The sequence below is a fragment of the Panthera uncia genome (genome assembly GCF_023721935.1).
Source record: "Panthera uncia isolate 11264 chromosome A1 unlocalized genomic scaffold, Puncia_PCG_1.0 HiC_scaffold_17, whole genome shotgun sequence".
NCBI classification, from domain to species: domain Eukaryota; kingdom Metazoa; phylum Chordata; class Mammalia; order Carnivora; family Felidae; genus Panthera; species Panthera uncia.
The window spans coordinates 33,463,913-33,478,014 of record NW_026057577.1 but is presented as its reverse complement, the minus strand read 5'-3'; the positions used below and the strand labels follow the sequence as shown (position 1 = coordinate 33,478,014).

At 40.8% G+C, this 14,102-nt stretch overlaps 1 pseudogene; it reads right to left on the bottom strand.

Moving 5' to 3' along the window:
* LOC125935041 (protocadherin gamma-A12-like) overlaps window positions 1–12,076 on the bottom strand; it is a 31,973-nt pseudogene extending 19,897 nt beyond the window's left edge.
* Window positions 12,077–14,102: the final 2,026 nt, after the last annotated feature.

The following is a 14,102-nucleotide window of genomic DNA, read 5'->3' as shown; positions in this document are numbered from 1 at the left end:
AAAAAAAATGGGAGGATTCACCAACCTGACTTCAAGACTCACTATGAAGCGACAATAATCAAGACAGTGTGGTTGTGGCAAAAAGATGGACAAACAGATCCATGGCACATGACGGGAAGTATAGAAACAGACCAACTTATGTCAAATGATTTTCAACAAGGGTGCCAAAGTAATTCAATAGGAAAAGGAACATCCTTTCAACAAAAGAACAAAAGAAAAAAGAAAAAAGTCAAGAACCTTGACTCCTACCTCAATGAATTCCTACCACATATCACATGCAAAAATCAATGTAAAATAAGATAGGGGGATCCTGAGTGGCTCAGTCAGACTTAGGCTCAGGTCATGATCTCCTGGTTCGAGAGTTGGAGCCCTACATCAGGCTCTTTGCTGTCAGGACACAGCCCACCTCAGATCCTCTATTTCCCTCTCTGTGCCCCATCCCCCTCAAAAATAAACATTAAAAATAAACTAAAATAAAATAAGGTAAAGGAAAGAGTCAACATGTATTAAATAAGTGCCCTTTGCTCACCAGGAATACTCACTGCCTCCCCTAACACACTGCTAGAGAAAACACTACACAAGATAAAGTGATATGCCAGTGGCACATATTTGTTGAGATTCTTGCCTTTTCTTGGTTTCCAAGCTTTAGCAAACTCTTCAGGTGAGCAACAGAAACCAGGTTGAATATGCCAAATTATGTGATTATATGAATTCCTTTTAGAGATCACCAGGGAGGTAATAAAGTTAACATAGTTTGGACAAACAATAGAATCCACACCAGTAAGGAATCCTACCATGACTAACCAGACACACTTTTATGTATCTTCTTACTAATATTCTATTTCTCTTGACTTGCCAGTAATTCACTCTTTCAACTTTCTTATTACCCAATTTATCTAAATACACTTTCCAAGGTTAAGATTTCCTTTTCCTTTTTTTGTTACATTTTAGACTGCAATCTTCCAAACCACTGACAGTGATATATAAAAGGGAATTTTAATTGTAAATGTTATTCAATAATTTTTCAAGTGTTTGTAAAATGTAAGTTGAGTGAAATGTTATGCTAACATTATTTGGATCCACCTGATTACAACGAACAACCCCTATCCAGCATTCTGTGCTACCTCAAATTCACTTTAAGTATCCATACCAGCCACAAGGGGGTAGGGAGATATTTGCTGTTGGATCCCAGCAAAGGATCTGAGGTGCAGACTTGGGCAATGAAGGTGCCAGGAGGGCTGTTTTGGGCCACATGGACCACTAGGTGGCCTGGTGGAAAACTGGCCTGCTGTTGATGTCACCAATGTGTAGGGGGTGGTCTTTCGGCTGGAAGAGAGAGGTAAGAGGTAACATTGTACCCTAGGGTCAGCTCCTAGTCCAGGGCCCCATCTGTTGCAAGCATGTAGTAATTACTGATAAAAGACAGAACTAGTGATAGATTCAATTCTGAATCTATACCAGAAATGTGACCTCCCTATTTTCTCCCAAATCTGGATCATGTGGGTTTTTTTGTTTTAAAGTTTTTTTTTAATTTATTTAAGTACTCTCCACAGCCCATTTCAGACTTGAACTCATGAGTCACATGCTCTTCTGACTAAGCCAGCCAGGTACCCCTGGATCCTGTGTTTTATACAAAGTGATTACTGTCAAAGGTAGGGAATCTTCAGAAATCATTGTGGAAATAAAAGTAAGTATCAGCTCTGGGATTGTCATTATCACCAAAAATTTTGATCTCAACTACACCAGGCAACCAGTCCTCCCCATCGCTGTTCCTTGCTTCCAAAACCATGGAACATTTTTAAATCTCATCACAGCCCAATGAACTTAAAGTTTTCATGTCAACACAACTGTGATCAAGATGAAACTGGATACAGTTACTCTGGGCTGCCAAGATATACCTGATCTCCACTTTACTGCTCTCATATGGATCAGCAGCCCTCATTCTCACCAATGGAAGTGGCTCAGGCAGCATGTTTTCTCAAAGGATGACCCCGTATACATTCTGGCTGAAAATGAGTAGGGAGATACAGTTGCATCAACCACCAGGGTGGAGATCTAAGCAGTGCTGCTTTGGGGCTGTCTTTGACATCTAAGGCTGTCAGGACTAAGCCATGTGAGTTTTGCTTTTCCTAGTCTATTGGCTTCTCTAACTCAGGTTCAACCTATTTGTTTCCACTGTTGATCTCTTTTACTTCAAAGACAAATACAGTCCTGCTGCTAAGGTGGCAAAATTACTTCCAACATCAGTGTCTTCTGTAGGTTCTATTACAAATCTTGCCCCAAGCTGGGTCAACTCAGACATTTAACTCAGTAACACTCCTGCTGAACTTTGCATCTTGACTATCTAATGTAGAAAACATTTAAAGGATTTTCAACTACCATTTCTAAACATTTGACACAAACCATGGCATATGGGCATATCTGTTTCAGGTCCATCCTGTTACAATTAAGTGTCCGCTTTCTTAACTCAGAGTGAAGTATTCTTTTACCACATTAATCCACCGCTTCTGAACAACCAAGTCCTGGACACATAGTCCTATATCCTTGGAAGGGTCCAATGAATAAAGTCACCCAGCAGAAACCTTACAGATCTCCCTGTTAACCTCTATTTCCACACTGACTCACAGCAACACTCTAAGTCTCTGCCTTAGGACTGCAGCCTGAAGTAATCAGAGTTCAATGATCTGAAGAGTTGAGAAAGATGTTTCTCACTGGAATTTGTAGACTGAAAAGCAGCAGTACAGCCTTATTCATGCAATTAAATATTCCTGGGAATTCATATTCTCACTGACTCCAGCATATGAGCTCAAAGTGATGACTTTTTTTTTTTAATTTTTTTAATGTTTATTTATTCTTGAGACAGAGACAGAGTGTGAACAAGGGAGGGGCAGAGAGAGAGGCAGACACAGAATCCAAAACAGGCTCCAGGCTCTGAGCCATCAGCACAGAGCCTGACATGGGGCTCAAACCCACAAACTGTGAGATCATGACCTGATCCAAAGTCGGACACTTAACCGACTGAGCCACCCAGGCGCCCCATGACTTGTTTTTATAGCTCTTCATGCTTAAGTTATTTTTTAGGTTGTCTCTTTTTTAAAAAAATTTTTTTTTTGTGGGGCGCCTGGGTGGCTCAGTCAGTTAAGAGTCTGATTCTTGATTTCAGCTCAGGTCATGATCTCACAGTTTGTGAGATGGAGCCCCAGGGTCGGGCTCTGCGCTGACAGCACAGAGCCTACTTGGGATTTTCTCTCTCCCCTTCCCCTGTTTGCACTCTCTCTCTTTCTCTGAAATAAATTAATAAACTTAGAAAATTAAATAAGTTTACTTTAATTTTTTTTGTATGGAAGTCTCAGGATGAACAACTGGCTGGATCTTCAGCTGCAAATATGCAGAAAGCATCTAAGAAGTTTCACAATATTGAAAGCTTATGTACAGAGGCAACTATTTAAAAATGCTGACACATCTCCAGTTCCTTAGCTTTGCATAGATAGGTCAGAGAGTTGGCTCTTATTAGGAGTTTGATATAGAGGAAAGGCACATGTAAAATAAGTGGTTTGTGCTATGATTTTTCCCCAAGAGACTACTTTCTAATCACTGAACTGAAGGCTTTTACTGAATATTTAGAAGGGGTACAAACCATTGTGTGGAATGCTTCAGAGACTTAAAGATGGACTAAGAAATTATACTTGTCCTTCTATGGCTTCTCTAAGAGAAATTGTGGAGATATTGATTTCTTTTACATACAAATTATTGAGTCTATGGTTCATCTGATAACAATTTCTTCACATTTTTTCTGAACCACAACTCTTCCCATTTGGTATCAAGTAAACTCATACTCTAGCAAAGATATTTTCAGGGCGCCTGGGTGGCTCAGTCAGTTAAGCGTCTGACTCTTGATTTCAGCTCAGGTCATGATCTCACAGTTTGTGGGTCTGAGCCCTGAGCCCGGGCTCTGTACTGACAGCATGGATCATGCTTAGGATTCATTCATATTCTCTCTCTCTCTCTCTCTCTCTCTCTCTCCACCCCCCCACCCCCGCTTATGTTCTCTGTCTCTTTCTGAAAATACATAAACATTAAAAATTTTTCAATTACATTTCATAAGCTATCTTTTCCTGTCACATTTTAAGAATCCTAAACAGTGTGTTCTTTTATTGATAGCTTTTCATTAGATATGGTTTCCTAAAAATGAACTCTAAGTGTAACTCTAGAGAGTAGTAAACCTGTTTGATCAACATCTCTTTGATCAACAACCCTTCACAGGTGTTTGCTTTAAAATTTTTTGAAGTAGCTTTATTGAGGTATAACTGATATACAAAGAACTACACATATTTCATGTGGAGGTGCTTTTTTTTTAACTTGGTATATGGCACAAGGAAAAAATATAATTTTCATCAGAACTGTTCATGATCACAGCTATACTCTGTCACATGTAACTAAGAAAACTGTGATAAAGCCCATTTATTTATCATTAGCCTTCTAACTCAGTTTAAAATGATGTATGGGGGGGGGCGCCTGGGTGGCTCAGTCGGTTAAGCGTCTGACTTCAGCTCAGGTCATGATCTCATGGTCCGTGAGTTCAAGCCCCGCGTCAGGCTCTGTGCTGACCGCTCAGAGCCTGGAGCCTGTTTCGGATTCTGTGTCTCCCTCTCTCTCTGACCCTCCCCCGTTCATGCTCTGTCTCTCTCTGTCTCAAAAATAAATAAACGTTTAAAAAAAAAAAAGACTGCAGAGATTAAATCTCCAGAAAAAAAATTAAAAAATAAAATGATCTATGGGTTGCATAGTCTCAACAAGATGTACAGTCTCACCAAGAATCCTAGCCTATTTCTGCTTCAAACAGCATAAAATCTCTTCTAGAATGGATGTGGAGGAAGAATATCTGTTGGCAGATTACATTTCCACTTCAGGTGGTATGAAATAGTGGAGCTGCAACTTTTAAGTTATAGCTGAACACTTTAACTTATTAGATTAAATGAATGCAAACCCACCTTCCTTAACACACAGGAAGAAAACAAAGTCTTTCACATAATTTCATTACTGGAACAAGCACAAAAGAAGCATCCAAACCTACTGCCTAGTTTCTCTAAAAAATATCAACAAATATCCTAATTATCAATCCTAAATTATCAACAAATATTCTAAAGCTAAGACTGACATTTTATATTAAATGTGTTATGTTAGCTTAAACTCTCATGTTGCCAAAACCAAATGACTCCAACTTTCAGGTTTTGATGATACTTTTTCCAGTTAAATCATCCTAACAATCCTAATGAAGTAAAAAGTTCCTTTAAAGGAGAAATTTCATAGGACCCTTGGTTAGGTTTCACTATGGTTCAGAAAGAGAAAAATTAACACTCCTACAACTGTCCCATCCAAAACAATGGTTCCCGATCTTTTATGACCCCAAACAGGGGTATCTCAATCAAGAATGTGCCTAGGGAGATCCTTTGCCCATTCTGTCATGTGAGGTCACAGCCAAAAGCCTGTGATCTAGAAGGAAGCCCTCACCTGACCATCCTGGCACCCTTATCTCAGAATTCCGGCCTTCAAAACAGTCAGCAATACATTTCTGTTTATAAGCTATTCATCATCTAATCCCCGTTGGTGAAGGGGATCAATTGGTATAAACCAGTTATAAAGTAAGTCATAGGGATGTAATACACAACATTGGGAAGTCAGTAATACTGTAATAACTTTGTGTAGTGACAGACAGTAACTACACCTATGGTGAATGTAACATACAGCATAGAGAATTGTCAATAATATTGTAATAACTCTGTATAGTGACAATAACTAGACATATCAAGGTGATCATTTCATAAAATATAAAAATGCTGAATCACTGTCATACACCTGAAACTAATACAATATTGTATGTCAATTATAATTCAGTTTTTAAAAAAATTTACAAATGAATGCACCTAAGCACTTAAGCTTTTTAAATTAGCTTTCATTGGGGCGCCTGGGTGGCGCAGTCGGTTAAGCATCCAACTTCAGCCAGGTCACGATCTCGCGGTCCGTGAGTTCGAGCCCCGCGTCAGGCTCTGGGCTGATGGCTCGGAGCCTGGAGCCTGTTTCCGATTCTGTGTCTCCCTCTCTCTCTGACCCTCCCCCGTTCATGCTCTGTCTCTCTCTGTCCCAAAAATAAATTAAATAAATAAATAAATAAATAAAATAATAAATTAGCTTTCATAAAAATTCTAGAATAGTTTTACTTCCATTCACATGTCATCCCATTGTACCACCCATAGAAGCACACAAATCATTACTTTTCACAAAATGTCAAGTAAGCTAATATTGAAAGCTTGACTCCTTTTTATATCAACAATGTAAAAATATGGCCACCATTAATTACCTATTATAAACAAGATGGTTTATATGTTATCACTACTCCTCACCACAATCTTTCAAATTATACATTATCTCTATTTTGCTGAAGCTGCTAGAGATTTAAAAAACTTGTTAAAGGTCACAAATTTAGGAATTACCTCATTGCAAAGCTGCTACTTTTCTATATTATATCTTAGAATACTGATAGCAAGTAATCCCCAGAGCACACACATTTGTCCATTCATTCACTTAACAACTAATTAATGGAGCCTATTTAGCTCAACTGAAAGCATTAGTTAAGATCATTGCTATATGAGATACAGCCTAAAGGTCATGATTGTTCATTGTCCCAACTTGTAATCATTTGTCTCTATATCAGGTTGAGTGAACAGAAGTCAGCATAACTGGACTATAGCAGTTTAGTTTCCCAAATAATTTCTGTTGTGTGTTATGTCTTTCATTTTGAATTGACCACCATATGAAAACCAGCCTTGTGATAAACATTTTGATAGCTTTTAAAAAACAGGACGTTACACTGCCCTCTAATCCTGACGATATCATTTAGAAAGTTCTACTCATTTTCACCTGGAACTTAAAATACAAAATTTACATTTTTAGATCAGCTCAAAAACTTCCTTTAAAAAAAATCAGACAGAACCATACAATTTTTCCTTTTTTTGTCTTGGTTGTCACAAAATATAAAGTGACATGTGAATTTCATTACCAGTAACACGTCTCACTTTAGGGCCATTTGATTACCTTTCTTTCTCAAAAGACTTCTAACTTCTTCTGTAAGTCCAGATATTAACTACTGTATCTTTGGAAGGAGACAGACAACAACAACAAAAAATAAGGATGCTAGGATTCCCTACTCCTGTATGGAATTCACTAAAAAATCCAGGCTTTTCACAGATTCCAGCAATGTTTTCCTAAGAATACTATACATTAGTGTTCAATTTAGGTTCAACATTATACTAGAAGCATAAGGTTCTCAAGAAACACTTAGAATCTGAGCACTATCCAAAAATTTTTTCCGTGTGTGAAAGTTACAGGAAACTTATATAAAAGAGATTACTACATATTCACCACATTACCAAAAAAGCACTCAAAACACAATTTGTTAGCTGCGTGTTCCACAAAGTCATCATTAAGATCAGCAGTACCGGTAAACTAAAGAAATACCTCACCTGGAAACACATACAGACACTGCCATCCCAAAATCTCTAATAAGTCTAAAAAATAAACAATCTCTTCAGTTTTTCTTCATGACAACACTTACACTGTTTGCATATTTCTTTTTCATTTTTTTAAGATTTTATTTTTAAGTAATTGCTATACTCAACATGGGGCTCAAACTCACAACCTCAAGATCAAGAGTCACATGATCTACCAACTAAGCCAGCCAGTTGCCCCTGTTTGCATATTTCACTGAGAAAGTTTTAAGCATGTAGGAAATAAACTTGGTGTATTTGTAAGTTCAAGACTTGTATGAAACCATGTAATGACTTAAGACCTGAGAGGGGCGCCTGGGTGGCTCAGTTGGTTAAGCTTTCGACTTCGGCTCAGGTCATGATCTCACGGTCCATGAGTTCGAGCCCCGCGTCGGGCTCTGTGCTGACAACTCAGAGCCTGGAGCCTGCTTCGGATTCTGTGTCTCCCTCTCTCTGACCCTCCCCTGTTCATGTTCTGTCTCTCCCTGTCTCAAAAATAAATAAAAACGTTAAAAAAAATAAAAAAAAAAAAGACCTGAGAAAGTACAAATGTATGCATTACTAATGACCAGAATTACTTCACGTTAAAAGAAATTAAATGCACTTCATTAATTCATTAGCAATTTCATATGTAGTTAGAAGCCCCTCTACCCATAAAAGTTTATTAAAATTTTCATTTATGCTTTTTATAAATTACAGTGAATTTCTCTACAAGAATGTGTGTGTAAGTAGGCTCTTCGCCAGCAGAGAGCCCAACATAGGGCCTGAACTCAGGACCCTGAGATCAAGACCTGAGCTGATATCAAGAAACCAACACTTAACCCACTGAGCCACCCAGGTGCTCCAAGAATTTGTGTTTTTAACGGATAAACTAGCATCAGCTGTTCAACATAAAAATGTTATGTAGGGGCACCTGGGTGGCTCAGTCAGTTGGCCCCGGACTTTTGCTCAGGTCATAATCTAGCAGTTTCTGAGTTCCAGGCCCCATCTGGCTTGCTGCTGTCAGCACAGAGCCCACTTCAGATCCTCTCCCCCCCCCCCCCCCCGTTCTCTGCCCCTCCCCTGTTTGCATGCTCTCAAAAATTAACATTTTAAAAAATGTTGCACGGCCAATGGTAAATAAAAAGACCAATTAAAAGCAGGCATATCTTGTTAATTAGAAAAATTACACAGGATACTAACAAAGTACTAGAGTGGTTATAATATTATAATATACAAACACTATCACAAATAAGGCGTAAGAGAAGTCGTGATGGGAGCCCTGAGAGAAGACCTCCAGGTTGGTCATTGGTGTCTGCCACGCGTATACAAATTTTTTAGTGTGTGCTTTATCAATGCTGAATATATACTGAATAAACATTCATTAATGAATAGTTATCTTTAGAAAATGCCAACTACCTAACAGCAGAAGACGGTCGTTTCTCCCACTGCACTCCCGGCTCTGGCGCGTGTCTGCATCATCAGGCTGTGGGGAGATCACGTGATTCCCGCGAGAGTCCGCGGGGAGGGAAACCTCGTGGAATATGTCTGCGGGAAAGCGCGCACCCTGCCACGCCCACAAAGCGCGAGGCGGACACGCCCACCAGCCCGCCTCTTAAAGCCTGGAGCAGACTCGAAGCGTGCCAGCGCCTCAGACTGAGCGCCAGCCGCACGATAACAATGACGTGGAAGACGCAGGAGGTTGCGGCTACAGCCACCACCAAGTACAGCGTGTGGTCTGAAGAGTCAGGGTCAGCTGGAGGCTGGACATTGCCCAGATCAGCCAGAAGTCTAGGATGCTGTCGGCGAAGGCCACGGTGAGCTTGATGGTGGCCGAGAGAGGGGGCTGGCGGTGATCCTGCACCACCACCACCAGGCTCTGCTTGAGCGAATCGCTGTCCAGCACGGCCGGTACAGTGAGCACCTCGCCCGTGTGCAGCCCCACCGCGAAGAGCCCTGGCTCGCTAGCCTTGAGCAGACTGTAGAACAGCCAGGCGTTCTGACCAGAGTGGTTGTCCACCGCCACCACCTTGGTCACCAAGGTGCCGGGCTCTGTGGATCGTGGTGCCAGCTCCACGCCTGTGGAAACGTCAGTGGAGAGGGTGGGGTACAGGACTTATGTCACGTTGTCATTCTGGTCCACCACGAACAGGCTCAGAGACACATTGATGCTGAGTGGAGGATCGCCGCTGTCACGCGCCATCACTTGTAGCTGCATGTCTTGGAACTGTTCATAGCCGAAGGAACGCAGTGCATACAGAACGCCAGTGTTGGAGTTGATGGAAATGTAGGATAGCGGTGGTCCAGGGAGGGTGTTGTTGGCTAGGAAGTAAGTGACCTGGGCGTTCTCTCCATAGTCGGGGTGGTAGGCCTTTTTTTTTTTTTTTTTTTTTTTACCTTGTCATGTATTTCTTTTTTTTTTCCAATATATGAAATTTATTGTCAAATGGGTTTCCATACGACACCCAGTGCTCATCCCAAAAGGTGCCCTCCTCAATACCCATCACCCACCCTCTCCTCCCTCCCTTCCCCCATCAACCCTCAGTTTGTTCTCAGTTTTTAAGAGTCTCTTATGCTTTGGCTCTCTCCCGCTCTAACCTCGTTTTTTTTTTCCCCTTCCCCTCCCCCATGGGCTTCTGTTAAGTTTCTCAGGATCCACATAAGAGTGAAACCATATGGTATCTGTCTTTCTCTGTATGGCTTATTTCACTTAGCATAACACTCTCCAGTTCCATCCACGTGGCTACAAAGGGCCATATTTCCTTCTTTCTCATTGCTACGTAGTACTCCATTGTGTATATAAACCACAATTTCTTTATCCATTTATCAGTTGATGGACATTTAGGCTCTTCCCATAATTTGGCTATTGTTGAGAGTGCTGCTATAAACATTGGGGTACAAGTGCCCCTATGCATCAGTACTCCTGTATCCCTTGGATAAATTCCTAGCAGTGCTACTGCTGGGTCATAGGGTAGGTCTGTTTTTAATTTTTTGAGGAACCTTATGGAGGCTCTTCTAGGGTTGTTCTCTGCAATATAGGTAGAGTAGAAAGCGTCGGAGAAGGCGGGTGGGTTGTCTTTGGTGTCTGCTACTTTCAGTGAGACGTGAGTTTCTGTGGACAGGGGAGGACTTCCTCTGTCACTGGGGATCACCGTGATGTATCTAGGAACCTGTTCTCAGTCTAGGAGTATGTCTGTCACTAATGTATAGTAATTTCCACAAGACTTTTATAATTTAAATGGCACATACTCTCGGATGAAACAGGTCACTTGTCCACTTTCCCCAGAGTCTTGATCATTTACATTTAAAAGGACAATTATTTTTTTTTTAATTTTTTTTTTTTAACATTTATTCATTTTTGAGACAGAGAGAGACAGAGCATGAACGGGGGAGGGTCAGAGAGAGGGAGACACAGAATCTGAAACAGGCTCCAGGCTCTGAGCTATCGGCACAGAGCCCGACGCGGGGCTCGAACTCACGGACCGCGAGATCGTGACCTGAGCCGAAGTCGGCCGCTTAACCGACTGAGCCACCCAGGTGCCCCTAAAAGGACAATTAATGTCCCTCTGGGAGAGTTTTCCAGAATGGAGCTGGAGAGAGAGAGAGGTGACCACTATTTCAGGGGTGTTATCATTTACATCCAATATTGTGATCAGGACTTTGGCTCCTGCAGAATATCCTGTTTTATCCATTGCTTGCCTTTCCATCTCGTAGAATCTCAATTCCTCATGGTTCAGGTCCTCTATTGTTGAAATTGTCCCTAAATTAGCATCTAGTTTGAAAACCGGGGCCGCATTGTAGTCTACATAACAGAAGGAATGTCACTTCCGCATTGGCTCCTTTGTCAGAGTCCGCGGCCCTTACCAGAAGCAGCTTAGTGCCCACCACTATATTCTCTGGAACGCTCACGCGGTACTCGGACTGAGCAAATATTGGTGCGTTGCCATTCACATCAGCTGCCATCACACGAATTCGCTCAGTGCCTTTGCACACTGGGTCACCCCCCCCATCGGAGGCTGTGAGAACCAGGTGATGAACAGCCTTCTGCTCCCGGTCCAAGGTGCACTCCAAAACCAGTTCTGGATACTTGTTACTATCCACTCCGCTTTGCACGTCCAGGCAGAAGTGAGTATTACTACTACTGAGTCCGTAGCTCTGAAGAGAGTTCTTACCTATATCCGGATCCCAAGCGTGGGGAAGCGGCAACTGCAACCCAGTGGCTGCGTTTTCACTCATTTTTATTTCTAATTCATCTTCCCAGAAATAGGGGGCATTATCGTTAATGTCTCTCACTTCTATCACTACCTCGTATATTTTTTACTTTATCTTCCAACAGAATCTCCAGATTTAATTGACACTTGAAGACCCCTGTCTATCCTGTCTGCAGAGATAAGGCTGCCGCTTCGGGGGTTTAGAGCGAAAAGCTAAGTCCTACCTCTGGAGACTATACGGACTCCGCGCTCCTCTAGCTCCCAGGGCTCCAACCCCAGGTCCTTGACGATGTTGCCCACCCTAGAGCCTTTCTCCAGCTCCTCAGGAACTGAATAGTGAATTTGGGTTCATCTGGTTTCCCACAGAATCCCCAGGAGAACTCCCAGCAAGACAAGCCCTTTGCGGTCGCCTAGGAATCATTGTCACTTTCCTCCAAGATTATTTTCACTTCTTCCCGTGACTACTGAAGTAAGGTCCGGCTTTTCCAGTCTTCAGAATCCAACAGTTTCTTCACAATCCTGAGATGGTTAGCTTCTATCTGTGTTTTGTGCTTCAGGCCCCTCCTGGGCAAGCAGGAGGCAAGCAGGAACTCTGTTGTTCTTTTCCTGATTAGTGAACAGCGGTGCTCAGAGCCCTAACCAATTACTGTACGATCTTGAGGATTTTTGGTTTTTGTACCTTAAATAGCTCCACCTACTGTTCTTCAAATAGGCATGGAAACTACAGTGTTCCTTTTAATAGAAACTTCAGTGAACTTATTTTTATTTCCGAGCTTATTTTTATTTCTCCAAAATTTTTCATACAGAGTCACTTTCTTGAGATTATTTTCTGTAGCTGTAGGTGTATTCTGTCTTTTTCAATGAGCTTTTAAATGAATCTGAAGTTTCTATACAAAGTAATTTTAACCTTATAATTTTAGTGCACCTAATTTGATATCACCACCCCAAAAAGACACCTATTATGTGACATCTCCCTAGGAAATTACTGTTTTCAGATATCCTTTAATAGAATAAACTTTCTCACTTGCTGTGATAGGTGGCTTTTTTTTTTTTTACAGATTCTCAAAGTTACCTATATAGAACTATTGTTGTTCTATAGGTTGTTAACATCTAATATTTAAAAATCAAAATTTCACAACATGGAAACCTAAAAATAAGAAATGGAATTGTATACATTATCAGAAGCACACTGACAAGAAGTCAACTGAGTAAGACACATTAACATTTTTAGGACAAAATGGAAGCATTTCAACTTTCATTTACGGAAATGAGGGTAGTACTTCACAACTTACTAATACATTATATTACAAAATAGTGTTTGAGAAAATTAGCAATCCAAAGAATATTACAAACTTACCTTTTTCTGAGTAACCCAATTCCAATTACTGAAAATGTAATACATTCAAAAGCCCACCAAAATAAAAGAAAAATTCTCGCTACTCTGCTTTCATGAATGTAAACATTTAGATTTTGATGAAAAGCATGTTTGGCAGGCATACCACAATGTATCTTTAAAACTGGGAGGAAATCTGCAGGTAGTTCTGAGAAAAGATTGAGAAGAAAATTAGCCTATCCAGGGGGATTTAAAAAATCTCTAGCAAACATACCTGAATATTGTCAAATCATTACTCTGTCCTTAAAAAAAAAAAACAAACAACCTTGTGCATTTTCCTCTCACTTTGTAGCTATAAAGAAGAAGCCTTATATATTCAAGATATCAATGTTCTGAGAAAGGTAAACACCCACAGGAAGAAAACATTTATGTTTCAGCTACAAATATTTCTGTGGCAACAACATCATAATACCCACTTCTCACAGTAAAAGAGATTTGTGGTGAGGGGAGAGGTGGAGGAGGTAAAGACTATCTCAGGTGAAATTGTCAACATACTTCAAAATACTTGAAGTCTAATAATGAAGTTACGGGTCCACACAGAAAGGAACAGAAAATATTGAGTGGGCAAACGAAGTGACAGAACATAGGATTTAAGATTTTTTTTGCCAAAATATTGTTTTAAAATTAAAAACCAAACCTATGTATTAAAACTCACAAGGGCAGAAGCAGCAGCAGCGTTAGAGCTTAATTTGTTATTCTCCTCAGTGACACTTATTACCAAAGAAGCTTCATTAGAGAGATCTCCTCGGGGACCCATTTCTGACGTCATAGTTAGAAAATTAAGCCGTGATTTCTGAGAATCGGAGGCAATGTACGTATTGTAGGAATAAGGCAAAGTTCCAGGATTATAGGTGGGAGAAACTCCTGGTCCAATCTTATGACAGAAACCAGGTTGAATGCAGTTCCAGGCAGTTGGGGTGATGGAGCATCGCAGGCGCAGGGCCACCGCCAGAATCACCGCAAGGAGGAAGAGCA